Genomic DNA, 25,417 nt, shown 5'->3' on the forward strand with positions numbered 1-25,417 from the left:
TACCTGCTTGTTGCCTGAAATGTTGGCTATATCCCAACCAGTTAATCAATGCTGTGATATAGTGGGCAGTGGTGGCTCAGCGGTTAGAGCGCCGGGCTTTTGGTAACAGGGCTGTGGGTTCAATACCCAGGCTCGGCAAGCTGCCCCTGTTGGGCCCTTGAGCAAGGCCCTTTACCCTCTCTACTCCCCGGGCGCTGGAGTTGGCTGCCCACCGCTCTGGGGGTGTGTGTACTCACTGCTCCTAGTTCACTAGTGTGTGTGTGTGTGTGTTCACTACCACAGATGGGTTAAATGCGGAGGACACATTTAGCTGTACAGTGTACCGTGACAAATACGTGCCCCTTTACCTTTATTCGCTTCATATATCAGTGGTCTTAACGTCCTAATAATGACCGATGCTGAGCATGTTTACCTATTTAAAATATGTAAATTATATTAAATACCAATAAAAGTCTGATACCAACATGAATCCCTACTAATTAAAGATGAATAAATTCCCATGCAGCTGATCAGCCAATAGTCATTTCTTGGAGATGCTTACAGTCACCCATCTCTCCTTTGTAAATACACGCCCTAAACCTGCTGCACAAGACACTTACGTCTCCGTTAGTTTGGCGCAGTATGACTTGCACTCACTGATTGGTTCGGAGAGGGACGTGTCTCTGTCTCCTGAGGTTTGTTGTCAGTTCAGGAGGTCACCTTTCAGACTAGGCTCCTCACCAAGGAACCCTCTGAAGCACCTTTATTCGTAAGAGTGTAACGTGTGCGGTGACTCCTCCTAAACTAGCATTCTGCTTCCTTCGCTCGAAACAGAAAGAAAAGGCCAGTGCTAACAGCTTGGATGCAGATTTGTGGTATCACCATGGCACTCTGCATCCATGGCAACCTATTTTCTATTCTGCGCCGACACTGTAGCAGCCTGGGCCTGTGGAGAACGAGCTTCTGGTTGTGTCTGGCCCTGTGTCTTCTTCTCGCCGCCGCACTGAGAGGGTGCTGTGTGGATCTACTGTACGTCTACCCATGACCTGCAGCGTGAGTTTCCAGCTCAGTCAGCAACAACTGCAACACATTTTCCACCACCTTTCCACCCTAACGCTCCACAGCAGCGGCGCCGCGCTCTTTAAGAGCTTCTGGGTCTGAGCTTGTGCAGTTAGCTCGGCAGCAGGATGTACATTTAAAGCCTTAATGCCTATAGGAAGCTAGCTATACATTATTCACACTGCCAGAGCAGACGTTCACACACAGCAGCTACTCAGAAGAAAGGGTCCTACATGGTTCCTCACTCTGAAAGGGGTCTTTACTAAAGACAGCGACTATACAGACCCACAGAACAGCCACACACTCTAAACAACAGGCTTCTCCAAGGGTTCTATGCAGAATGGTTGTGGTTGGAAATGGAAGTGGTTCCCGTGTTGTTTTGTGGTTGCTTTGGTATTCCTTGTAGTTGCTATGGTGATGCTGAGTGGTTGCTAGATTATTGCTGCAGTGTTGCTAGGTCATTGACACCATGTTGACAAGGAGTTGCTATGATGTTATTAGGTGGTTGCTATGGTTGCTAGATGGACGTTATGGTGTTGCAGGGTTGTTGCTATAGTATTTCAGCTGGTTGCACTGGTGTTGATTAGTGGTTGCTATGGTATCCTAGGTGGTTGCTAAGTGGTTGCTGTATGGGCGTTGTGGTGTTGCAGGGTTGTTGCTATGGTATTTCAGTTGGTTGCACTGGTGTTGATTAGTGGCTGCTATGGTATTCCAGGTGCTTGCTAAGTGGTTGCTGTATGGGCGTTATGGTGTTGCAGGGTTGTTGCTAAGGTATTTCAGTTGGTTGCACTGGTGTGGGGCAGTGGTGGCTGTAGGGAAGTGGTGGCTGTGGGGCAGTGGTGGCTCAGCGGTTAGAGCGCTGGGATATCGATAACAGGGTTGTGGGTTTGATTCCCGGGCTCGGCAAGCTGCCACTGTTGGGCCCTTGAGCAAGGCCCTTTACCCTCTCTGCTCCCCGGGCGCTGGAGTTGGCTGCCCACCGCTCTGGGTGTGTGTGTGTACTCACTGCCCCTAACATGTGTGTGTGTGAGTTCACTACCAGATGGATTAAATGCGGAGGACACATTTCGCTATACAGTGTACAGTGTACAGTGACAAATCCGTGCACCTTTATCCTTTTGTTGATTAGTGGTTGCTATGGTATCCTCGGTGGTTGCTAAGTGGTTGCTATGGTATCCTCGGTGGTTGCTAAGTGGTTGCTAGATGTGTCTTATGGTGTTGCAGGGTTGTTGCTATGGTATTTCAGTTGGTTGCATTGGTGTTGATTAGTTGTTGCTATTCTGAATTCCTAAATGGTCCTTGGTGTGGTTAAATGGTTCTTCTCTGGTCTATGATGGAGAACTAGTGGAATATATGGTTCTTTAAAGAACCTTTTAACCAGAATTCTATAGAGCAACAAAACGAGTACCAAGTAAAGGAACCCACTTTAAATACTATATAGAACCCTTGTTGTTAAGAGTGTGAAGGACCTCATCCTGTTCCCTAAAACAGACTCTGTGGTTATAAAACCTTTATCTGGAGGTTCTTTAACCCTCAAGAACATTCTCCATACTCGCAAATATCAAGTACGAGAATGGTTCTCTTTCAGTGGGCGGTTCTTTAGAGTTCCTCTAAGGCTTCCGCACATTTTTTACTTCATCTTACCAACTGCAATTTTGTGAGGTGCTTTGGAGAACCCTTGAAGCTGTAGGCTTCCTTGCACAAGAGCATTTGAGAAAATGTGCATTTCTTTCACTAAGATCAGTGTGTGTGTGTGTGTGTGTGTGTGTGTGTGTGTGTGTGTGTGTGTGCGCTAGAGTGTGTGTGTGTGTGTGTAGGAGGAATCTGGTGGTCTGGTCAAAATCATCTATCCAAGCTAGTTTGACACCACACTGCCCTGGTGGACGAGTGGGCTGGAGAACCATCAGGGATGCATCCTTCAACCTGACGGAGCCCTCCCTCCACCTCCTGTTCCAACCCACACTCTCTCTCACACACACACACTAACAGACACACGCTCTCCACACTGTCTGCACCCCCCCCACCCCCCCACACACATGCACGCTATGCAGAACCCCTCATTGCTGAACGCTCCATAAAAGCCAACTGTTCCAAGTGGAGCAGGAGGACCTTCATCCAAAGCAGGCTGAGATATCTCCCTGTGCATTCTTACTGCTCAGCTATGCCTGCTATCCATGGTATGTAGCCTAGCCTGGCACATGCTAACCTAAAATACTACTCCCTAATGTAACGGCACGGCATCTCGGGCATGTCTGAATCTAAACAATGCTAAGGTGGCGGATGCTAACGCTAGTACAGAATGTGTCTGGCCAGCTTGACTTTTCCAAAGCAAGCACCAGAACGCCAGTCGGACTGACCCTAGATAGCTTCAGCAGACACACACACACACACACAGTATGACTATTGTAGTGTCTGCTCGCTCGGTGCCGACAAATTCTGAGACAATGCTTCCTGTGCAGTTGCTGGTGTTGCTAAGTAACAAAACCCAGCCAGTGCTGGTGGTGAATAAGCGGCACCATCTGGCGCTGCTGCATGTGCCCGTGTCACTCTAGGCCTGCACACATCAGAACCAGAGAGCATCAAGGAGAACGAGGGAACCGCGAGCTGCTTAGCTATACTGCATGAGAACATCTGTGGGTCTTATTAACAGGAAAAGCTTAAGTGGTTCCCATTTCCATGCTCTTTTTGCTAGGGGCCTGCTATGATGCTGCAATGTGGTTGCTATGGTATTCCATGCCATTGCTATGGTGCTGCTGAGTGGCTGCAAGGTCACTGCTACATTTTTGTAATGATTAATATCATGTAGATAAGGAGTAACTATGATGTTTCTATGTGGTTGCTATGGTGTTGCTAGGTAGTGTTGTTAAGTGGTGCCAGAAGGCGCAAAACTGTTTTTGCAAGGGGCTTGCTATGGTGTTGCTATGTGGTTGCTATGGTATTCCATGTCATAGCTATGGTGTTGCTGAGTGATGCTAGAATTTGCTATATTGTTGCAGGGGGGCTGTTATGGTATTTCATTTGGTTACGTTGGTGTTATTAATGGTTGCTAGGTTGTTGCTATATGGTCACTCAGGCTAGGTGCCTGCTATGGTATTGCTATGTGGTTGCTATGGTATTCCATGTCATTGCTATGGTGCTGCTGAGTGGCTGCAAGGTCACTGCTAAAGTTTTGACAGGTCATTAATTGCATTAGTTGCATGTTGATAAGGAGTCACTATGACGTTTCTGTGTGGTTGCTATGGGGTTGCTAGGTGGTTGCTGTAGTGTTATTAAGTGGTGTTAGAAGGCGCTAAACAGTTTTTGCAAGGTGCCTGCTTTGGTGTTGCTATGTGGTTGCTATGGTGTTATGCTAGAAGGCGCTATAGTGTTGCAGAGGGGCTGCTATGGTATTTCAGTTGGTTAAGTTGGTGTTGATTAGTGGTTGCTAGGTGGTTGCTGAATGGTCACTAGGCAGAAACTTTTTCCTAGGTGCCTGCTATGGCATTGCTATGCGTTTGCTAGAGTGTTGCTATGTGGGTGCAAGGTTGTTGCTACTATACTGCTAGGTGACTGATATCATGCTGCTAGGTGGTTGCTGTGGTGCTGTAAGATGGTTGCTGTAGTATTTAAGGTAGTTGCATTGGTGTTGATTAGCAGTTGCTAGGTTGTTCCTACATGGTCACTAGGGTGAAACTAGGGTTTTTGCTGGGTACCTGCTGTGGTGTTGTTATGTGGTTGCTATAGTGTTGCTAGATGATATGCTGCTTTTGTGGTTGATATGGTGTTGCTATAGTTTGGCTTAGTGGTTGATAGCTGGGGGAGTTTTGTAGGGTGACTGCTATGGTATTTCAACTTGGTTGCACTGGTGTTGCTTAGTGGTTGCTCGGGTGTTGCCAAGTGGTTAATGGGGTTTCCTATGTGGTTGGGCATGGGTGTTACTAGTATATTAATATCATCATGGCATAAGAATACAGGTCTGAACAGAGGTCATTCACACATCCCGAGTGGCTTAGCTGTCTAAGCGCAGGCTCGACCCCCGGGGACACCACAGCCATCCAAGGCTGGGAGTCCCAGACAGTATAACTGGCCTTACTCTCTCTGGGTGGACAGGGCAGGGTGGCCTCCTCTCTGGCAGTCAGAGTTCTCCTCCAAGCGTGTTGAGCTGCCCAAGAATGTTGCATTAGTGACAGTTTGAGAAGAATGTCTCACTTTATGTGATTCAGAGGAAGCACAGGCCAGCCTTTACTCTCCCAGCACCAGTACCAGTGGAGCAGAAGTCTTCCCCAACTACAGAGCCAAACCCATAATCAATTACTGGTCATAGTTCTGCACTCTGGGCATTTGGTTTACCATTGGATGACAAATTACAAATACTTAGGCCAAGAATAACACAGCCAAGACGTTCACCAGCCTCAGGAGCCAATGCTGTAATCGATTACTGGTCATGGTTTTACGCTAAATCATCTGGACAGTTGGTTTGCCATAAACTTACAAATTGCAAACACACAGGGCCAGCAGTCTTGTGAAACCTCCACTGCGTTTAAGAGACAGCACTGCTCTGAGAATCAAAACAGGCTGCGGCCAACATGTTGAAATGGCATAAAGCACAGTCGTCCGTTTCACCCCACCCTGGGAGACGAGCATAGCCCCTGGAGCCCGGTCAGAGAGCAGCAGGACAGACAGAGCAGGGAGGACATGAGGACGCAACCCCACAGATCAGCAGGGAACGAGACACTCTGGCTGCTCTCCCTGCACTGGAGGTTACTGGATTCCCACGGCTGCCATGCTGGAGCTCTTGAAAATCACTTACCGGGCTGTTGATGAAAGGCATGTTTTACGGTGGCCACGGCGACATCACAGCAACTGGCAATTAATCGCTGTTTTCATCACGCTTAAAGAAAGTGCTCCACACCACTAGGGGCAGGCATTTCTATATGCTCTACCTGCTCAGCCAAAGTTGTGAAGATACACTATCACTACTGTCCAAATGTTTGTGGACACTCCTTATAGTGAAGGCATTCAGCTACTTTAAGTTGCACCCAGTGCTGACACAGATGTGCAAATGCACACCTGCACACACACAGCTTGTCTAGTCCCTATAGAGAAGTATTGCCAATAGAATAGGACTCTCTGGAGCAGATAAACATGTACCTACTGGCACCATGCTGTGGATGGTGCTCTATCCAATACTTTTGGGATGAGTTGGGGAGGTGGGGATGAGGTTGGGTGGTGATCATCCAACATCCTGACTTCATTCTCATCCACACAACAACACCTAAAACAAAAATCTCCACCTTTCTGTGACCAAAACCTGTGTTTTTGTGTGGACGGGAGGCTAAAACGCAGAGAAAAATATCCGGATACGAGTGGACTGGGCCTAACACACCCAATTCACCTTAAGAGGGGCTTATAAGAGCAAGAGCATGAACAATGTTCAAACCCTGATTGAGAATCAACAGCTGAGACTGATGGAGCAGATGTTCCCAATTCTAGTCCTGACGTCTTCAATCTATGACTGGTTGAAACTTGATTATTAGCTTATTAACTAATTAATAAGCTCTTCATGACCTGGGCTGTGTAATGGGAGGCTAGGTTGTGGTCGGTGATGTATGTTCTGATTTAGATAGGAAGGAAGTTAGACAGGTGACACTTCACTCCAACACTCCACTGCTTCTGTAATGTATCATCATAAGCACCATCTATATATTTACTGTACAAACAACAGAATTAGAGGAAAAACAGAGCACCATCGCAGCAGAAATACATCTCAGGGTTTGGAGTCTAACCAAACATTAAAGCAAGTCTCTTAACAAGGACACCGGACAGCCATTTCTTTGTCATTACAAACGAATGCGGTTTGGCCTTACGATATCATTTACCTTATCATTTAGTTTATCAATCTCAAGTTCTCTTTGAAGTTATCCTCACGCTGTTATTCTTCCAGCTTCCAATTAATCGCATGTGCGATCAATTCATTGTACCATAGATTTCCATTCTTACAAAACTAGCTGGAGTCATGCAAGCTGCTTGCGGTCCTCTTTGACAAATTCGCCAAATTTGACAATAGCCAGAGCCAGAGCTGTGTTTACAAAGGCTCAAGTCCAAAAGCATTACTATTGTACTGGTTGGTCATTTACAGGATAAACAGTGACCACAATAAAGGGAAAGAATTAAAAGCCAGAAACCAGAAGTGTAAGACTGACGATGAAGAACGTGAAGAAATGAAATGAGGTGGAAATTATTCTATTATTCATCATTCCTAAAGCCAGATAAGCTAAGTGATCCGTTTGATTCGAAATGAAATTACAGTGCTAATGAGAAACGGAGGGCGGTACTATGTCCAAATGTTTGTGGACACCCCTGCTTTAAGTTGCACCCATTGCTGGCACAGATGTAGAAATACACGCACAGCTTGTAGAAAGAAAGGTTTTGCCAATAAGACTCTCAGGATCACATGACACTTCTCTACAGGGACTATACAAGCTGTGTTTGTGTGTGTGTGTGTGTGTGCATTTGCACACCTGTGCCGGGTAAAGGGTGCAACTTAAAGCAGTTAAAAAAGCGTTGTCCACAAATATGTGGACGCATAGTGTACTTGGATGTAGACCTTTGAATCGAAATGAATTCATCACTGGCCTGAGCTCTCCTGTAAGAGTGGGTTACTGGGAACCACCAGCTCGACAGGGACAAATGATGCGATCAGCCGTCTGTCTTTTGTTAGGGCCGCTGGAGATGTCATGTGCGCTGAATGTCACACGCGTTAGAGAATGAGCTTCATTATGACCTCACATCCTGAGTCTCTGGAAAATGTTAGGCGTTTTCCCCCTTTCCCCCACACACCCCGCTAACAAAGACCTACTGGACATCGCGCCTGTCCGAAGAGGAATAAACGTGAAGAGGCTTCCGAAACAGAGAACGGCGTGAGCCAGAACAGCTCTCATCACTGACACATCAAGCAAAATGCGACTAATTTGAGAACCTCAGTCTTTTATGAATGGAGCTTCTGTAGCCTGCAATAAAGGAGAGGGTTCTGAACTCATGCGGTCACAGTCAGACTGTGGAATGCAGTAAAATTAGATCCACTTAAACAGACTGCAGCCAGCCATGCTTGAAGTGTGGGAAAACCAGGGGCGGAACGTCGTCACCCTTTGCCCTCTGAATTCTGTAAGTAACTAGAGGTGCGGCTGATGCCCGCATTCCAGAGACTTGATCACAGCGTATCACACATAACACGAATTAATGACCTCTCTGCAGATATTACAAGCTTCACGGTCAATCTTTGTGATGTCCCAAGAAGGAAAAAAGATATTGCCCACCTCTAACCTCTATAGGAACTGAGGAAGTTAGTACAATATTTATAGTCCCATCCAATACCTAGTTCATCTATCAATCAATCCTTCACTAAAAGGACAATCCTTCACTAACAGGACAATCCTTCACTAACAGGACATATTTTATATTGCTCTATTCCACATTTCAACACATTTCCATGGGGTTTAATGGGATGTCTATGAAATGTTTTGGTTAAAATACCCAAAATATCTAGCACCAACTCGGCTACTCTAATTCTTTAATTCTTAGAGCCTCCGTGGATCGTACTACTTCTAGGTTTCTCACTGGTCCCTGTCGCTGCACTAGCTAGCCAACATTTACTTCACCTTGAGTTCATATCTTCCTCTTTCTCGGCTGTAGTCTACTCTGTCTAGTCCATAGGTTTCCATCTACGTTTTTTTGGACGGGAGGTGTACAAGATATACCCCGTCACCTTGTGACAAATTTGTGAGATGCCTCGCAAAAGAGGTGGGCGGGGCTACTCGTATGAGATGGTGAGGGTAGTCGTTTCTAATGAGACATTCTGCGACTTTTTCAGTGTAATATTCCAGTGTAATGCAGTAATGTATGGACAAAAACAGCAAATGGCTGCCTAAGAAAACTCAAACCCTCTTAACGACCATTTAAAAGTGACCTTCTGGTAGCGTAAACAATCTGTTTCGAAGTTCTGTTGCTGCACAAAGAAAGAAGGGTTTACTGTCCATTCCTAAGGTAGTAATAGTAGCCACTCCAGCAGAACCAGCAAGCACTAAGGAGAAGCAGCCAGGCTGCATTAAGACCACGACTCCTCTCAAACACACACCATTATCCTCTTAACAGATCAAACTCTGCTTTCTCTACTTTCTCCACTCTCTCGGACTACTGCGCTTCTTTCTAGGCCGGTTTTAATGAGGATAAAACATTATGGGATTACCCAGGTGTCAGGATTGATGCCATTACCAGCGGATCTTCAATAACAGTCCAAACATTTGCACTAGCAGGGCCACAGTAAAGTGGTTCATGATTTACATTTCACTCTAAACTGGCTTCACCCAGGCCTTCTCGCTCTCTCTCTTACATGAACAGTCAGACAGAAAGTGTTCAACCTTACAGCAGAAGGAATAAAACCTTCTTAACTTTTAATGGAAGTCAGTGTAAAACTATGTTATTCCATTTGGGGGATTTCTATTGGTCCATTCATCAGGAAAAAAAAAAAAAAACTTCTAGATTCATATTATGAACTAGTGAATTCAGCTAGGAGGGGACCAGCTGCACAAGAGCCTAAAGTCACCATGTCCAAAGCCAAAAGCCAAGCAGAAGTTATAGTGGTGTTAAGCTCCCAAGCATTGAGCTGTGGCACTGTGGAACTGGAGCGATGAAGCTCCAACCAATGCCTTTGGGATGAGCCGAAGATGCATTTGGGATCCAGGTCTCCATCAGTAATCCAACACCAGTACTCTTAGCTGATCCAAGGTCTAGTGTAAAGTCCCCCCCCCCCCCCATTTAGAAGAAACTCTGATGTATCAGATGTGTCTACAAACTTTTGGACATCCTGGACCTATAAGTGAGCCATGTTTTGACTGGCTGTTCTGAATTGTGCCCTGTTCAAAAAGCCGTCAGGGCTGAAATATAGGGAACAAACTGTCCTCTGATGTACTTCTGAGTCGATCTTCAGAGATGAGAAGATGAAAGTTCAGCCACTCCTTTGCTAGTGTGGAATTTCTGGAAGGCTGCAGTGATCCATTTGCTTCCCGACAGCCAGGAATAGCGCCATGTTTAATCACTGTCCCAACATCTTCCAGTCCAATAGCTCTGCTACAGACAACCTGCATCAAGAACACCTGACAAGCAGTAATTAGGCAGGCTAAGCAAGTGCAGGTGGAGTGGGTGGTCCTTTGTAAAAGTGGTCCTGTTGTGACATCAGAACCATGATGATTTCAAAACACAGGGTGTCCAATCAGTCCAATCACATGTGAGTTACATACATTACATTACATTACATACTCACATATATTAAAGTCAGCTTCCCGTGACACTGGCCCTTTAAGAAAAGCTCTTTAAGAATTTTTAAATAAGGCTATGCATATTTAACTCTCAGCTTCTCCACATAGCACTGCCTCTAAGCTCTTAGACACCACACCCTAGTCTCTGGCAGCTGGAGAGAGCCGGCGCTGGAATTGAATGTATCCCGTCTGGACCTGGCCACCATACGCAGCAAAACACATACAGCTCCGTGGTGAAGTCTGGATGTCATTATACTCCTACTCGCACTCTCACACTTTATCTCCCTCCTCTTCTTCTGGCTGGACTGCTCTCTCTCTCTCTTTCTCTCTCACAGACTCTCACACATTTTTCCAGGCCTCGCTCTCTCCTCCAGTCCTTTCTTATATCTATCTATAACTATATATCTATACACACACACACACACACACACATATATATATATATATATATATATATATATATATATATATATATATATATATATATATACACATTATTATCTATACTCATTTACGATCAGGTGTCCCAATACTTTTGTCCACAGAGTGCATATCTGCATCACTACAGCTTTACATCATTTTCATGAGGCAAGGAATTGAAGTTGCAAGGAATATTTTAGTCTGTGGCCAGGCACACAACAGGGAGACCAATCAGAACAGACCTCATTTACATACATACCTCAGTCTTAAAGGCACAGTAACAGCATTAAAAAAATAGACATAATATCTGAGAAAGCAAGTCAGCAATAATGCGCTTCTCTGAGGGGTGGACTAATAGGCGAGACTTGCTGCCAATGAATACATTGTTCTAGTCAACATATCCTGTCACCAGGGGCTTTCAGAGTGACGTGGGGTCTAAGCGTTGGCCCTATCGTTGGGAGATTGCTGGTTTAAGCCCCAGTGACACCACAGCCATAATTGGCTTTGCTCCGTCTGAGTGGGTAGGCTGGACCTTCCGCTCCCTTCAGTGCGGTGCTAGCCAGTGCGGGTGACTTCACCTCCTGACAATGCTCCTAGTCAAGTAGCTAACCTTAACGTTATTTCCATGCATTGTTCTGGAGGTTAGTTCCAGCACATGGTTCACGGTTCTTCTGAAACAGCAGTAAAATCCTCGGTTTTGATTACCAATGGCTTTTATATCACAATACATCAACTAGCCCATCTCTACTCTAATCGGAGCCCCACCCTGCCCCACCCCTTACTGCCTGTATTCATGGCCTGTGCGACGCCGCTCTGTCTCTCTGGTGAGTGCTGCAGTATCAGGGAGGGCTGCTAGGCCACATTAATCAGATGCTAAACAGCAGGGACTACAGCGGATGACAGATGAGTACCTGCAGCGGACTGCTGCTGCTGCTGCTGCTGCTGGGCACGATGACGAGAGGATGGAGAGAGGCAGAGAGCAAACAGAAAGGACAGAGCTGCGGAGGGTGTGTAGCAGCAGGCGACAAGGAGGGAGAATGAGAATGAGAGGAGAAAGCAGAGGTGCGTACGCTATATGTCCAAATGTTTGTGGACACCCCTTCTAATGAAGGCATTCAGCTACTTTAAGTTGCACCCGTTGCTGAAACACATGTGCAAATGCACACACACATACACACACACTTGGTTAGCCCCTGTAGAGAAGCAGCACCTATAGAATAGGACTCTCGGGAGAAGACAAACATGCACCTATTGGCACCATGCTGCCTAATGCCAGACATGGGCTAGAGGGGGTAAAAAGCCCCCCCAGCGTTGAGCTGTGGATCAGTGGAACGGTGGTCTTTGGACTGATGGTTAGTGTTCCATCCAATACCTTTGGGATAAGTCAGGAGGTTGGAGCTGAGGTGGGGTGATCACTGTCCAACATCCTGACCTCACTAACGCTCTTGGCGCTGAATGCAATCAAATCCTTATCCCAATGCATCCAAAATCTAGTAGCCTTCTCCCCTGGACAGTAGAGACAGTTACTCCAACAAAAGCAAGATAAACTCTTTTTTAATTCCCTCGATTTCACAAGAAATAATAAATAATGATCAGGTGTCCCAATACTTTTGTCACATAGGGCATATCTGCATCACTACAGCTTATTCATATTTATGAGGCAAGGAATTCAAGTTGTAAGGAATGTTTTAGTCCATGGCCAGGCACAAAACAGGGTGACCAATCAGAACAGATGTCATTTGCATACATCAGTCTTAAAGGCACAGTAACAACATTTAAAAAGAGACACAAAAAGTGTCTAGGGGGGTTGGGTATAAATTATAGTTGTTTTGCTACACAAACCCACAAACATGTCATGAGAGGACATCGCTCTCTGAGATGTACACTATGAATGTACAATATGAATATATATATATATATATATATATATATATATATATATATATATATATATATATATATAATTTCCTCTTGCCCCAAATATCATTCGTTAGCCAAGACATGTTTGGTGTCTGAGGTTCATTCCTATTGTTTTACACTGCAGCTATGAGGCTAAAGCTAACCCGTGTGGAAACACACTATATTCTGCTGTTAGCCAGTAGTGATTAGCTCTTTGGAGAACAGGAAGTTTAAATGTTCTCCTTATCTCTGACAACACCGATGGATAATGTAGAACAGGCCAGAATATGATACGCATCCAGCCTGATTATGAATTATACATATAATCATATTCTCATTTGTTTCTTATCATTTAATCTTTATTTGTAATCAATAGCTACCGGGATGGCTTAATTGGTCGTCTTCCGAGACCAACACTGTCCCAGACGACAAGGGTGATAAATTACACTTCTCACAACCAGCTCCAAACAAACAGTTTGGTATACCATGATCTAAAACTCTTTAAACTCATTTAAATATGCAAATATAATAAGCAAATATGTGTGCGCTCATTTTACGGCCAGATATCGATTCATTTCACAGTATTGTATTATTTTGCCAACCTATGTTGTACTATAATTCCATAGCTACTCCAGTTATATTTGGATATCGTTGCTATCCAATGAAAAACATGTATCTCCAGAATGGTGAGTGTCCAGGAGAAGGCAAAAATGGTCTTAACAAGTGATTTAGAGCATTTCTATTGGTCCATTCACTTTCTCACAAAACATGCAGCAAACTAAAAACAGACCAAAATGGAGATACATGGTTTTCATTAGACAGCACTGATATTTACCGTGTTTTTTTAAAGCGCTGATATTTTATTTCCCTTTTTTTGTCCACCAGTGTCGAAAAGGAGCTCTGCTCTGATTGGCTACCTCATTGTGCCTCATTCAAACAGCAGTCCGGGCTGAAGCCCTCTTTCTAACTTCCGTGGGAATGGACGGGACTGAACTGCTGTGGGCTAAATAGCTTTATAAAAGTTTACACATTTAAATTTGCTTAATTTAATCTGTTGAACGTGGCATATATGAAGGTTATGGAACCATCTGCTTTATTTTTTTTGCAATCTGTTAAGTTCTTTAATTAAAGAAACATGTAATCTGCACATGTCGTTTGCATATGACAATAAATGAGCTAGTTTTTATGACCTCACAAGCAGAGTGAATTCATAATGGGCTGTATTTGCAGTGTTGTTTCCATATATAGACATCCGAACAACATTAAAAAGTGTTTAAAATAATAAATAAATGTTTTTCACGATACAGGCCCATTAAAATAATCAGAATTGTTGCAAAACAACCATCAATAATAATAATAATAATAAATAATAACTGTAACAGAATGGAATCACTGACTCGTCACAGATCTACATTCTCAAAATACGCTGCTTCAGCAGAGGCTTACGGAATGAGCTCAGAGCTAATACTAAACACTTTCGGGTCAGGATCTTCGTATCTGGTTAGCGGCCTCTGCAGAGTTCACAACCAGCGGGGGCCGGGGTTCAGCACGTCCCGCTTTAATCGTGCAAGAGGAGCTCTATGGGAAAATCAGAAGATAAGTGGAGTAGTGTCAGTGACCTGGGAAGTGTGCGTCTCTTCAGGATGACCTCATCTTTTCCGAAGCCTCTTCTTCGGACTTCCATGACATGCCAATAAAAAAATTTAATAAAAAAAGGGACGAGGAGGGCTTTATTACATGGCAATTACAACATGTTTATTATCGTAAGTCAAGCGCTGGTTCATCTGCAAGACATCTGCAAGACATGAAGGAGGCGTCCGTTTATCCCGGGGGTAACTGGAAAGCACTCGTTATTACACAAACTGCGCTACGAGACTCTGGTGGATATGGTACAACTGTAAAAACAGTGCTAGCTAGTACTGAGGCCAGCCGAGCAGCTCAGTATCATGAGAAAAACAAGCAAGAAAGTCATGGGGAGGAGAGAGAGAGAGCTGCACCTTATCCTTTAGAGCGAATGGAGACATACTGTATATGGAGAAAGAGAGAGAGAGAGAGAGAGAGAGAGAGAGGGCTTTCTCAAATCTGGATTACAGATTGCAGGCCTGACCTTGAAAGACTCCTTGGAACATTTCAGATTCAGGCTTGTGGTGTCAGCGTCTTCAACACTATTAATTAAAACCTAAAAATGAGGGCGATTGGTGGATCTAGGCTCATCCGTTAGTATTTCTGACGTCACTGAAAACTCCTAAAAAAGCTAACAAATAAAAACACACACTGCTGAAAGGGTTGCCATTGTCATAATCCACTTTTTTCATACTATTATAAAATCTGGGCTCCACTTTTCATACCATCTCAAATTACTGCCACAGTATACTGTATTATCGACAGCTTCGTTTACGTGGCTGCCGGACCGGTTAAGTTTTAAGTCCCAATGCTGAATGATGAATGGACCAACAGAAAGGCTCCAACAGTAAATCTTCTCCTATTGAAAGCTTATAAGGGTTTTTTTCTTTACTTGTAAAATTGAGATTTTGAATAGGGATGCACCGATACCACTTTTTCCTTTCCGATACTGATACCGATACCAGATTTTTAAGTATCTGCCGATACAGAGCACTGATCCCGAGACCAACTCTGACTTAAATACTCGACAGGTGGCTATAAATCCTGATATGTATAGTGTCCCCCTATACACTATAAGGTTGCATCTTTCCCAAATAAGATCTAATAAGCTTGAAAGAGCAGCGTTTACTGGTTGAGGAATTGCACATTTGAAGTTTCAGAGCTATGAACATTTTTAAATTGCCACAATGCAGAAACACCTGCAAGTAAGGAAGCAAAATCTTGCTAACCTTCACCAAAAAACAGCTTTTTAAAAGTTCATTAAATGTCTGTTTACCGGAAATAACTATTTATGACTGGCTTTTACTGGTTGTTCAAACAAAAAATGTTGGGCGTCAGTAAGCTTCATGGTATCGGTGCTCTCTATACCCGATACTGATACTGTGTGTAAGTGGCAGTATTTTGAAGATACGAGGTATTCCTTATGCTTTCCTGAGCATAAAGAATATGTGATGCTCGCTGTATACTGTGCCACATCAACGCAACACTCATAGCCTTTATGATTATTATTACAGACTAGTCAAACACCACCGCCTCACTCCAGTTCAAACAGTCCTGATTATGCAATGGTTCGAACGACAACACCCCAAAAAATGTGTTTGTTGATTCATGAGGCCAACACAGACTTTTCTAATTAATTTCCTCCTCCCAGGACTTTGAAGATGAGATCACTATCGCCTCAGATGACGAACTGCTTGGGTTCAGCCAGTCCAAGGTGGGGAGAGAGAAAGACTGAGAGAGAGAGAGAGAGAGAGAGAGAGAGAGAGAGAGAGAGAGAGAGAGTGCACGAAGGCCAGGAATCGATCACCAATAGATTTCGTGACCACAGTGTGTTTCGTATATTGAAGGAGAAGGCTGGGCTACACAGCTTGATTTGGTCTGTTGGCCTTCACCTCTCCCTCTCTCTCCCTCTCTCTACCTCTCTCTCTCTCTCTTTTCATACATCCACAAACAAATACACTGTCACACTTATACCCAAATATGGTGACAGAGTACTGGTGTTGTGTTGCAGATGTTCCGGACAGTGATCTGCAAAATCAGATTACGGCCCAGAGAAACATTAGGCTTTAATTCTGCACCAAAATAAAATCATGGCATATCAAATTTACACTATGTCCAAAAGTTTGTGGACACCCAATTGTTGAACCCATTGCTGGCACAGATGTGCAAAAAACACACACACACACACACAGCTTGTCTAGTCCCGGTTGAGAAGTACAGCCAATAGAATAGGAATCTCCGGAGCAGATAAACATGTGGAACCTATTGGCACCATACTGCCTAATGCCAGGCGTGGGCTAGAGGGGTATAAAGCCCCTCAGCATTGAGCTGTGGAGCAGTGTAAGAACTGTGTTCTCTGGAATGATGGAGCGTGGTGTGATGACCATCCAGCATCCTGACTAACTCACTAACACTCTTGTCACTGAATGCAATCAAATCCTCACAGCAATGACCTACAAAAAATCTAATAACAGGCCTTCCCTGGACAGTAGAGACAGTTACTCCAAGAAAAGCAGGATAAACTCTTTTTGATACCCTTGATGTCAGAAGAAACAATGAGCAATGGAAAAGCAGGTGTCCAAATACTTTTGCTCCATGTTATGCCCTGCATGGAGCGCAGTTTGTCAGCCCACATGGACTCCTATACGCACTGAGGAGTGTCATAGTAAGCTGGGTTACAAAGCTTCGGCTGTGGAAGTGAAGTTTCCTGGAGTTCCTGGAGAAAACAATGGATCCACACTAACCACACCTTTTCTTTGAACTCAGGAAGTTCAAAGCCTCTATTAATCACCAATAATTGAACTATAGCATTGTGCTGCTACTGCGAGGAACGCGCTTTATGGCTTCCCTCCTTCCATTATGTCCAACATTAAGGAAAAGTGATGCATTAGTCACAACTGCCAAGATCTATGAGTGCCTGCTATATCTCCTACCATCTAGTATCAGTCTACACCCCGTCCCAACTAAACCAACACCTCTACTGATACTGGCTAGCCTCAGTTAACACTGATCCAACAGCAACCTCCAGTTCGCCTCCACCACCTGACAGTCTACATCCAGCCCACCGCCTGAAGTTGCCCACAGCTAGCCTCTCCATTGACCTCCCTGCCCCAAAGCACCTCTCATGCCAGCACCTCTGTGGCTAGCTGTCCCATGGACCTCTGTGCGGGATCCAATATCTCTGTTGTGAATGAGGAACAACGATTTCCTCACAGCCGTTGCCATGTGTGGTCCTCTGTAGGCCTGGGCCTTGAGCAGAGTTTGGATGAGTTATGGGGTCACGGTCAAGCCCTGCACTGTGAGACAGCTGTGGGCCTTTGAAAGGTCCAGCCCAGGCCGTCAGTCCGTCCCCCGTCCAGCTAGGGGCAGTGAGAGCGGATGGGGATGGATGGGTGGATAACAGGCTGTGTTTAAACAGTTTAAACAGAGCTGTGGAATACAGCTGGAGGACTGGAGGAAGTGACTGGAGTGTGAGGAAGAGATTCTGGAGGAGGTCCAAATGTCACAGATCTTCTCATGATGATCGTGATCATGTGGTTGGTTTAATCTAGTGAATGTCAAAGATTTCCTCATATTTTTCATGTAAACCCAGTATTACTGTTATCATTGGATTTTAGGCGGGACATGTTCCCAATCCTGGTGCAGGAGCTCTCCTGTCATTCCTATTTTAATGTTTTCCACTCAGGTAGGGCTTAGTAATTAGCTGACCAGTTGGACCAGGTAGAGGAACACTGAAGAACACAGGACAGGGATCCTCCAGAGAATCCCTGGCTTAACCCAATGCCACTGAACAACTTTAGCTCAGCTATAAATAAGGACAAAAGTATTTGGACACCTGCTAAATTCAGTGTTTTTTCCAAAATCAAGGTTTAAAAATAGTTTATCCTACTTTTGTTGGAGTAACTGTCTCTACAGTCCAGGGGAAAAGGTTTTCTACTAGATTATGAAGCATTGCTGTGAGGATTTGATTGCATTCAACGACAAGAGCATTATTGAGGTCAGGATAATGGTGGAGCGCCACCATCATTCCAGAGAACACAGTTCTTCCACAGCTCAATGTCTATGGGATGGCCTTATATTCCCCTCTAGCCCACGTCTGGCATTAGGCAGCATGGTGCCAATAGGTTTATGTGTATCTGCTCCAGAGATAGTCCTATTCTACTGGCAGTCCTTCTCTACAGGGACTAGACAAGCTGTGTGCTGTGCATTTGCACATCTGTGTCAGCAATGGGTGCAATTTAAAATAGGTGTCCACAAACATTCGGACATATAGTGTAGCTTCAGATGCTGAGAGAAGTGAGCACAGAAAGACAGAAGAAGAGAGGAGAGTAGAGAAGTGAGGTCCAGCGCTGTAGGCCTCACCCAGTCCCTCAGGGTCTCTCTCATTTCCTCTAATTCACTTTGGGCTCAGGCAGCCGTTAGTACGTCAGCTATGGCTCCGCTCCGACAACTGCAATCAGCACAGAAATATCTCTTCTGCTATTAGGCTTGTCTTGGTTCGGTGCGATACTCATGTAAACGCCACGAAAACAATGCTTTAAATCTGGGCTGTCTTTATTCTGGTAATTACGGTAATTAAGCACATACAGCTATTAACCCCTTAAACCTGTATACGGGCCTGTATACGTCAAATCCCTGCTGTCTAGGAATTGGAGGTAGAGGTAACTAAATCGAAGTACTGTCATTTTATGTTTTGCAACATCTCAAAATATAGATATCATATAGTATTGTATCACCTGGTTCTTGCCAATACACAGCCCTAGTGGGAATGTGTGATGATATTGGAACTGTAGCTGCAGAACTTCGGCCAGACTTAAGCCTAAAGTCTTAGACTAGCTACGGAATAGTGAACAATCCTGCAGTTCACAGAGGGTGGGAACACCTGAATAACAAGGTGTATAATACCATGAGTGCATCAGTGCCCATGGCACACGGTACAACCACAACCCTTCACCACACACCATCAAAAGCAGACACTGTGTGATCAGATCATAACCCCAGCACTTTTGCCAAGTGCAGCTTCTCTCCAAACACATGGGCTCGTGGCCTCCAGTGGAAAATGTAATTAGTTTTATTTCCTTTGAGGTCACAAATGGACTTAGCCAGTTTCCATCTGAACAACAGGAACAGGCAAATGGGCCTCAGTACCCCCCCTCACCCCCTCCCAGCCCCCAACTACGCACTGTGCTGGAGTGTTGTAAGATTCTCAGACTCTGAACCCAAAAATAAAGGGTCAAAATTCCAGGCAATCCCAAGAGAGGCAGCTGGGAAAACACGGCGAAAAAGTGCCCGAGAGGTTTGCCTTGCTTGGCTTGGTAGTGGAAGGCTCACGCAAATGCCTTAAAAGTGCCCCTCCCTATTTTCTTGTCACCCTGGGAGCCACCCATGGGGTCCATGTGGCCCTCACCTGTCACTGCCCTCTTATGACAGCTGGTCCTTGAAAACTCCCCTCCTATTTCTTCTTAACCGCCAGCCCATCTCCGATAATAAACATTCCCCAACCCCCTACAGCCCCTCCCCGCCACCTGTTCCACTATTCGCAATGTCTGAGCTGTGAAACTAATTAAGTTGTGCCCTATCCAACAGGTAGCCAGTAATAATAGGATAAGACTGCAGGGTTCTTAGAAAGGCAACACCACACAGTGTGGTAACGTTCTGACCGGGACACGGCCACCAGGTAGCAGCTTTACAGTGATATCACAGTAACACATTAAAGGCAATATTATAGGCCGTATCTAGAACTGCGGACGATTCGTTACATTCGTCGGAAATAGATAAGCAATCACAACCAGTGTATAGTAACTGCCTGCCTACCCTACCTATCCCCTATCCATTAATGGTGGAAGGGTACATGCAGCGTGTTGTGAGGAAAAATAGTCCTTGGTGGACTTCTCCTTTAAAGGTGCTGCATGGAAGCCTAATAAACACACAGATATCGCAGTCCCCAGATACGCACTTTGCCATGAACACACATGAGCCCGCCATGCTCCTCCAGACCCTGGAGATGTGAATGTACACAAACACACAGACACACACACACATGTACACTGTAGTTGCAGCCTTTCTCCATTACAAGGTGACTCCGCCCTTGGAGACAAGGAGACGGCTCGTCTGTAAGGACTGATTAGGTCGGCCCAGGAACTGATCTATGAAGCAAAACATGCATTTCCAATTGGAAAGCACACTTAAGTGCTAAAGCGGGAAAAAGCCACGCCTGCACCAAAGCATCGCAATAAAAGCGTGAAATCGGAGCAAAACCAGAACAAAAGCTGGTACTTTTAGGCCTGGTTGGCTCTCGTTACTCTGATGCAAGGCTATAAACAGAAAACGAGGCAAAAGTTTAATTTAGCTAATAACTTAAATGCAGAAAAAGCTTGTTAGTCTAAAGCACGCTCCGCCACACACATCCGTAAGCTGGAAAACAAGCAGAGCGAACAGACAAAAGTCTATTACAGCTGGAGTTCTCAGAGGGAAAAAAACAATATGATTCCATGGACGGGGTCCAGGAGCTGTTTGATGGGATTTTCTTGGGACGCTGACCAGAATCATGATCTACAGCTCTTTGAAGTCGGAAAACATGTAGGAGGTGAACATTAGGAGGCAAATCCTCGGGGAGTGAGGATAAGTGATAAAAGGCCTACTTGCTGTAGATCATCAACATCAGACTCCTCACCCTACACTTTACAACACCTCCCTGATCTTGATCCCTCTCGGTTCCTCAATTGGTCACCAACAAGATATCTAGGAGATGTATGATCCTGAGACGTGTGAAGTAAACTCTAACTCTACAGGGTGTCCGGGGTAGCACTGTGGTTGGAAGCAGCCATCTGGACCTCCTCCTACTACACTTCAGTGATCCACAGGTTTGATATCTTCCTTAGCACCTCCAAACCCCCCCCCCCCCCCCCATTAACAAATTAAATAAACCACCGCCCCAAAACATAGGTCATATGATGCACTCTGGTGACATTATCCCTTATGAAGACTAAGCCGACTGCTTAGCAGCAATGTCTGACTCATGAATGAATCATTCTGTTGAATCGATTGTGTCTTTCAGCTGTCTTCATGGTTCTGTTACGTGTTTATGTGTTTGTCCGACTTTTTTAGAGCGCACAGGTTGCGGGCACCAGGATATCAGACTCTCTTGCTGAATTTAAAGTCACTGAATGCTGGGTTAATAAGAATAACTCGACTCGTCCAGACTTGCAAATCAAAGAATCATTCAAATTCATAACACTACTGTGTTAACATTTACATGTAATGCATTTATCCAGAGCGACTTCCAAGGTTACTTGTATTACAGGAGGTGGGCTAATATAGTGTAAGGGGTCTTGTACATAAGAAAAATATAATTAAAATTGTGTGATGTCACGACAAAAACACATAAACAATGCATTTACATAAATCTGCTGATTCAGGCTACGTCAGTTTGGCCTCTTCTGAGGAGCATTTCAGCCTGGCCTGAGGCGCAATGCAGAATAGCCGATATGAACATTTCAACAAGGTCATTTGTGGCACATATATCAATCATAAAAACAGAACCTGACAGAAAAACTGGACAAAAAACACCTGTTTAATTAATTATTAATAAAAGTATTATTAAATATTAATACACGTATTATGAATTATTAAATTAATAACAATTAATAAAACGTATAAAATGTTTTAAGTATAGAAATTTGTTTTTAAAAAGTAGATGAGTCATTTTTCGGTTCAAAAGAATCGGTTCGCGAGAACCGAACCGAACTCCCCATCCCTGGCAGGACTGAGGAGGCCTGAGCGTGGAGGCGTGACGTCGCCGACCCCGTGTTCCCAGTTAGTTAACGTGGTTAGTGTGTGTGTAAAAGACACACACGCCGGCCAAACTGCTAGAAGCTACGAAATGAGGCTCTGGTGGTGCAGAGAGTGTGTGTTTGAAGGCGGAAAAAATATCTCCTGTGGTGAAAACTGAGAGGGGGGTAAAATAAAATACACAAAAAACGACTGCTTTTAACATTCACAGGTACGGGCTAAGGCCATTTGGCGCTGCTGGGAGGTGTGAAGTGCACTTGTGTGGCAGCAGTCTGTGAACTAACTAAGTGGGAATGGGGTGAAGGTGGGCTCGCCTTTGATGTGAACTGGTCATTTCAAATGCAGGACATTAATGAAGAGGCACAGCACAAGTCCTGAAGTCCTAGAGATGCGCCTGGAGAGGGCCTGCTGTGCCTCCTAAAAGGTCAGCTAAAAAGTGGCACTGGTTTTATAAATAAATCAATGATACCAAATAGGTCTATTCGACTAAAACAGCAAAATAATACGAATATAAGTAAATAAATTAATAAATAAACCCAGCAGCCAATGATAAACACGCTAGCCAAACGTATGGTGCGTCCTCTCAATAACAACTAAGGCTCCAGCAGCACCAGGATCCGACCACGCCTGTTTGCATCCATTCTACTGTACCGTTACTGCACAGCCATCAGGCCACAATACAGAACCACAGAAAAAGCCCAGCCTCACATCCACAAGCCCAGCCATTATAACCATCAGCACACGACTGCGATTAATGCGCGATTAACAAGCAGTTAGTTATCCTTTACACAGGTTCACTTACACGCAATCACTGTATCGACTCCGATTGATCCCATTGACGCAAACTAGCCAGTTATCTCCCAGCTCCTCCACCGCAGAAATACGCCTTTTCCTCCCCACCACTCGCTCCAAACCATGCGTCCACGTACACACACAACGCATTTAGGCACTTACCTATCGAAGAATAAGCAATGAACTTCACCGCGTTTACTGGGAGCAGACGAGAAGGCTGGCCGGAGCAGCGGAATCCGCACTGCTTGCCTCTCTCTCCCCAAGCAACGTTATGGGTTTTTTTTTACCCACCCGTATTCCGACAGCGCTCGCCCTGCCGTGCTGTGATTGGCTGGGCTTATCGCGCCTCCTGCCCGACGATTGGCCAGCTGTTCACGCTCACGGCTTGTGCTTGTGAACTGTTGACCAATCGGGGCGTAGGGTGGGTGGGGCTTGTTGGAAAACGCGTGGGAATAAAAATAACAACGCCTCTCAGCAGCGCCACTGCTGCACTGAGCGGGAAGGGGCGGGGCTAGGCAGCTCCGAAGCTGGACACGCTGGTCCAGTTCGGGTTAAAAACACAGGAGGACCGGTCCACCACATTCAGCTTATTCTTTTTGAGGGAATAGAGCATTATAGGCTTTTCAGTACAACCTGCACTCACACTACTAATGGAGGATGCAGGATGATATCGACTGATGCTCTCTCTCTCTCTCTCTCTCTATATATATATATATATATATTATTTTATTATTATTATTATTATTATTATTTATTTTTAAATAGTTACTTTAACTAATAATTGTGTAGTTGTAATTGTAATGCACATTATCTCTCTCTCTCTCTCTCTCTATATATATATATATATATAAATTTTTTTAGTATTATTTTTAAATAGTTATTTTTACTAATAATTGTGTAGTTGTAATTGTAATGCACAATATCTCTCTCTCTCTCTCTCTCTCTCTCTCTATATATATATATATATATATATATATATATATATATATATATATATATATATATATATATATAATGATACTGGGTGCATCCCAATTACAAACTAATTATTAATAATACTAACTAGTTTTTGAATATGTATGGTATGGATGAAAGTGGATGAAAGTATCAAAGTTGAAAAGTGAAGTATGAAAGTATCAAAGTTGTGAATACTCAACTTTTAGTATTGGTATAGGTATTCTCAGGGCTACTCACCGCTGTAAAAAAAAATGAGCAAAAATTGGCAGATAATGATAATGATGCAATGGGCAGGAACACTGCAATGATTTGTGTTGGCATAGCAATGCTTCATCACTTCTTGTTAGTACACACTGTATGAGTGCGTTTTTACTTATTAAGTTGTAACATGTTTGCCTTCGCCTATAAAGTCAACAGTTTGGGGATACATGTTTATCATTGGGCAGTGACGACATAGTCTACACCCAATACAATAGAAATTTGTGGAATTTGCAAGGAAATGTCAGCAATAATAATAATAATAATAATAACATGGTTTCATATTATTATCATTGTTGATGTTGTGGTTGTTGCAGTTCTGAAAATGCTGCCAGTGTGGATGAGCTCTCCTGGTCCCTTCATTAAGCTTTTAAAGCTCCAAATTGTCCTCCATCAGCTGATCAGCCTGCTGCTTGTTCATGCACCTCAAATCCATAATGCATTCATATTTCATGAAGCGCTGCTTTAACATATGGAGCAGCAGTGGTCGTCTGACTGGGTGAACCAAGACAACCAGTTATATAAGCGTGTCAGACAATCTAAATGTAAACAATAGCAAAAATGTACCATTTAACTTCTGAATTCATAGGATTACTATTGATCTCCATTAAGAGTAGGTCCTTCTAACATTGCTATGATGTGCTATTTGTTTAATCATTACCTATAACATGGTCTAATGATCAGTAATTACCTAATCTGAGACTAGCCATAACATTAAAACCACTGACAGTTGAAGTGAATAACATTTATTATCTGGTTATAAAGGCACCTGTCAAGGGTTGGAATCTACATATTAGGCCGCAAGTAAACAGTCAGTTCTTAAAGGTGATGAAGGTGTTAAAAGCAGGAAAAATGGCCAAGCATAACAATCTGAAACACTGTGACACAGGTCAAATTGGGATAGCTAGACAACTGGGTCAAAACATCTGCAAAACATCAGCACTGCAGTGGTCAGTGGTATGCAGGGGTCAGTATCTACCAAAAGTGCTCCAAGGAAGGACAATCGGTGAACCGGCGACAGGGCCATGGGTATCCAATGCTCACTGATGTGATTACAGGACTTTAAGGGTCTGGTCTTGGTGCAAGTCCATGCCTTGACAGGTCAGAGCTGTTTTGGTGGCACAAGGGGGACCTACACAATAATAAGCAGGTGGTTTTAATGTTATGGCTGGTCAAACCTGTATACATACAATACAGTAAACAGTATTTTTACTGTACTGCTTTTATTAGTATTGTTATAAAATGTGTTCACACTCACACTCACTGACCAGGGCTAGCATCTTAGTACAAATGGTCAAGTGAGCATCACACTGGACACTCTCTCTCCCCGCTAAGTAGAGATGTTC

At 44.2% G+C, this 25,417-nt stretch overlaps 1 protein-coding gene across 1 annotated transcript in view; it reads right to left on the reverse strand.

Moving 5' to 3' along the window:
* The window catches only part of sptbn1 (spectrin, beta, non-erythrocytic 1), an 89,250-nt gene extending 66,138 nt beyond the window's left edge, over nt 1-23,112 (reverse strand). The window contains exon 1 of the mRNA XM_072660402.1: nt 23,019-23,112. The gene's annotated coding sequence lies outside the window, so the exon portion shown is untranslated. The remainder of the gene's footprint in view (nt 1-23,018) is intronic.
* Nucleotides 23,113-25,417: the final 2,305 nt, after the last annotated feature.

Source organism: Salminus brasiliensis, chromosome 17, assembly GCF_030463535.1.
Source record: "Salminus brasiliensis chromosome 17, fSalBra1.hap2, whole genome shotgun sequence".
NCBI classification, from domain to species: Eukaryota; Metazoa; Chordata; class Actinopteri; order Characiformes; family Bryconidae; genus Salminus; species Salminus brasiliensis.